The sequence below is a fragment of the Etheostoma spectabile genome, chromosome 8 (assembly GCF_008692095.1).
Source record: "Etheostoma spectabile isolate EspeVRDwgs_2016 chromosome 8, UIUC_Espe_1.0, whole genome shotgun sequence".
NCBI lineage: Eukaryota > Metazoa > Chordata > Actinopteri > Perciformes > Percidae > Etheostoma > Etheostoma spectabile.
The window spans coordinates 505,874-509,643 of NC_045740.1; the positions used below are offsets into that span (position 1 = coordinate 505,874).

Genomic DNA, 3,770 nt, shown 5'->3' on the forward strand with positions numbered 1-3,770 from the left:
TTGCATTCTGTCCGGTCTTGTGTCCTTCTTTCGTTAGTCTTTTTCTTGGCATTTTGCCTCGTTTTCTCGTTTCTTGTATCTCTTCCCCTTCTTGCCTTTGGCTCCTTCTTTTCTCCGTTTTAATTTCCTGCCTGTCTCCTTATCCCTTTCGTATTGTCCCGTTTGTCTTGTCTGCCCAGTGTGTCTTCTGTCTCCTCGATTTCTTTGCTCCTTGCCTCCTCGTCTCCCGCCCCCTGTCTGGCCTCTCTTTTACCTTGTCTCCCAGTTTGGTTCCCTCCTTCTCAGCATCTCTCGCTCCCTCCTTCCAGTCCCTCTCTGCTCCCTCCTTGCAGTCCCTCTCTGCTCCTCTTCCACCCTCTCTCGTCCCTCTTACCCTCTCTTGCTCCTCTCCTCCTCGATCCCTCTTCGCTCCTTGTGGTTCCCTGCCTGTTCCCTGTTTGGTTTCTTCGGTGCTGTGTCCCCCGTACTTGAATTCCCCTACTCCTTGGTCCTGTCTATAGTGCTCCTGTGTTCTTGGTTCCCGTTTGTTACCTTGTTCCCCTGCATTTCTCTTTCTTGTGCTCCTTGTTTCTTCTCTGGCTCCCTGTGCCTTTGTTCCGTGCTCCTTGGTCCCGTCTCTCGCTCCCCCCTCTCTTGTCTATTTTCTGGCTCCTGCTCTTCCTCTTTTGTCCCAGTGCTCGTTCCCGTGCCTTTGCTCCCATGTTCTTCTGTCCCTAGTGCCTTTTGCCCCCGCTTCCCGTGTCCTAGGTCCCTGGCCCTCGGTCCCCTCTCTCCAGTCTGTGGTTCGCCCTCTCTGGGTGTTTGTTCTCCGTTTTGGGTTTTTTATTTGACATCTGGAATCTGTCTTTGGGGGGGGGGGTACTGTTGTGGTTGGGGTTTTTGTTGGGTTTGTTTCCCGTTTCTGCCTCCTGTGAAGTCTCAGGTGTTTTCCCAGTCTGTGTGCTGTGTCCTGTTCCGTCCCCGGTAAGCGTCTGTGTGTTTACTTCCTGTTTTATTGTGAAGTCGGCTTCCTGTTTGTCTTATCTAGTGCTAGCTTTACTTTGTTTGTCTGATTGCCCTGCCCCGCCCTAATGTGATTCACCTGATGTCTCACGTTCCTCATACCAATTACCTATGGTATTTAACCCAGTGTTCCTCTGCTTCTTGTTGGATCATTGTTGTATTTTCAGTTGCCTGTGCACATGTCTGCGTTGATGCCCTGATATTCCCGTGAGTTTTTCCCGCGTGTAGTCTCCTGTTTTTTTGCATTTTCCCTGCTCCTCTGCCTGTCTGTTTGTGGATTTCGGATTTGGATTTTCCCTCGACTTGGGGGTCTCTTGTGATTGTTTTTGTTAAAGACTGCAATAAGCCTTTTTGGCTCCTGCCTCCCTCCTTCTTTCCGCATTGGGGTCCTCACCTCATCACACTCACAGCATTCTATTCTAATCTATTCTAGGTGCCTTTGGTGTAGTTATTGACGGTAAAAGTCTCCTTTAGCATCACATAATACGCTTGGCCAGGACACCGTCTTTTTTATGCACTTGGTCGGGACTATTGGCGTCCCTTTGACGCAATTGGTTGGGACTATTGGTTTCCCTTTTGAAGCTCTTGATCTGAACTATTGGCGTCCCTTTTGAAGAGCTTGGTCGGGACTATTGTGTCCCTTTGACCCGCTTGGTTTGGGACTATTGGTATCCCTTTGACCCGCTTGGTTTGGGACTATTGGTTTCCCTTTTGAAGTTCTTGGTCTGAACTATTGGCGTCCCTTTGACCCGCTTGGTTTGGGACTATTGGCGTCCCTTTTGACGCTGTTAGGTTAAGGAAAAGCTTGTGAGTGGCATTACGGTTCAGTGACTCTTCGCTCTCCTGGGTGAAAGTCCTGTGTTTGACCCATCCACCACCCGACCAACCTCCCTACGCGGAATTTACCCTTAACACACTACTTGCTAAACCCCGTCTAGATGCTGCTCTCGCCAGTACCTTCTACACACACGCCGAAGGGTGCTTTTTTTTGTCGCATTAGACGCTGACAGCCACTATCCAAACGTTCGTATTTTACGCGTTCGGAGTAAGAACGGGTCGTCCTTTGAGTAGTCTGACAGTTCTGGTGGATACAGACCTTGTTTTTGGGCCGGACATGTGCTGTCCGAGGGATCAGAAGCTCCTTCACACTTAGGTGGGGGTGGAGTCCTGGCAGAGTGCAGCTTTGAGCCAAACAAAATGTCCATTGCTGCTGATGAAAGTTTTGATCCACTTTTACCGCAAGTTTTGGAAGTATTGTTCTACTTTACAGAGTAGAGAGCTGGATTCTTCAGGAAGAAAGTTGAATCAGAAATTAGCTGGGGTCTCTCCTTGAAGGGCGGAGCACCTGTGTCCAGCAAACAGGCCGATAGAGGCTCTTGATAGTTCCCAAATGTGACCAGAGCTGATAGCTCACTACTGGAGTTTACTAGGCTGCTAGCCGTGGTCTCGGAGTAGACCGCAGTGACTGAATACTCGGGGGGGGGCAAGTGGTTTCATCCAATTTGGCTGGACTCCCTGTGGCCAGGGTGCTACTGGATGGTTGGAGGAAAAATATAACAAATAGATAGATAGATAAATAGATACTTTTTCATTCTGAAGGAATGTTAGGAAAAAAAAATATTTATAATATTTATAAAAATATAAAAAAATATACAGCTTTAATTATCAGCCTGAAAAGTATTTAAAATACACCTTTATTTGGTCATTTTCAAACCCTTTACTTTTAAAGTCCTACAATCTGGGTATGGTGTAATATCATTCTGAGGTCAAACAAGTCTTGGCTAAACAGGAGGTTTTGTTTTGAAAGCAGCCTGAAAAAGAGTTAAGACATGGATTTAATTAGCATCCTGAAAAAGAGTTAAAATATAGCTTTAATTGGTCATTTTCAGAGCCTTTAATTTTAAACTCCTTCATCAGAATGGTCCGAAATTACCCAGATGACAGTGTGGGGATGCTGTACTATCAACCTGTGATGAAATGAGTCTGGCTGAACAGGATGTTTCTTTTTTGGATTAGCCTGAAAAAGAGTTGTAATACAGCTTTAATTAGCAGCCTGAAAAATAGTTATAATATAGCTTTAATTGGTCATTTTCAAAGCCTTTAATTTGAAAATGCTACATCAGAATGGGCTAATGTTACCCCAGTGACAGTCTGGGGGTGGTGTACTTAAATACACTGTGATTAAGAGAGATTTAGTTTAATTTGTTTTGTACAGTGTCCCTGTGTTGTATGTTACCAACAACTCTGTGCACACTGCAACACCTCAAAATGTCTCTCTCTCTCTCTCTTGCTCTCTCTCTCTCTTTCTATCTCAGGCTCTCTTTCAGGAAACATCAGACTTAAAGGTCAAGGTAAATATCATGAAAAACACCAAGGTATATGTTTCCAAAATGTGTTTAAGGGTGAATTAAATAAAAATGCTGTTGGTTTTTTTCAGTCGCTGTTGCTGTAGAAGAAAAAAGCGAAGATGGCGTTCAATAAATGTGTTTTAAGATTGCCAATGAAAGCAACAAATCAGTTCTAAGCAGAAATGTGTTGAGCAAAGGGACTCAACAGACAGGATGAATATTTAAAGTGTCTCCCTCCTTTCCTTATTTATTCATTTCATCTATTTTATTGGTTTCTAGTCCTTTTGCCTGGTTCCAGTTGATGAATCACAGATGAGTTGCAGACTTTTCTTTTATCTGAAGTTATTGTGAAGGTAGGTCTGTCAAAAAATTCACAGCATTTCCTCTACTCCAGGCCATGGTTTTCTCCAAATGTTTTTG

General features: G+C 44.8%; 1 long non-coding RNA gene across 1 annotated transcript in view; it reads left to right on the top strand.

Moving 5' to 3' along the window:
- The first annotated feature begins 1,924 nt into the window (after window positions 1–1,924).
- The window catches only part of LOC116694634 (uncharacterized), a 9,568-nt gene continuing 7,722 nt past the window's right edge, over window positions 1,925–3,770 (top strand). Inside the window, exon 1 of the long non-coding RNA XR_004333235.1 lies at window positions 1,925–2,060. This is a non-coding gene — a long non-coding RNA (uncharacterized LOC116694634). The remainder of the gene's footprint in view (window positions 2,061–3,770) is intronic.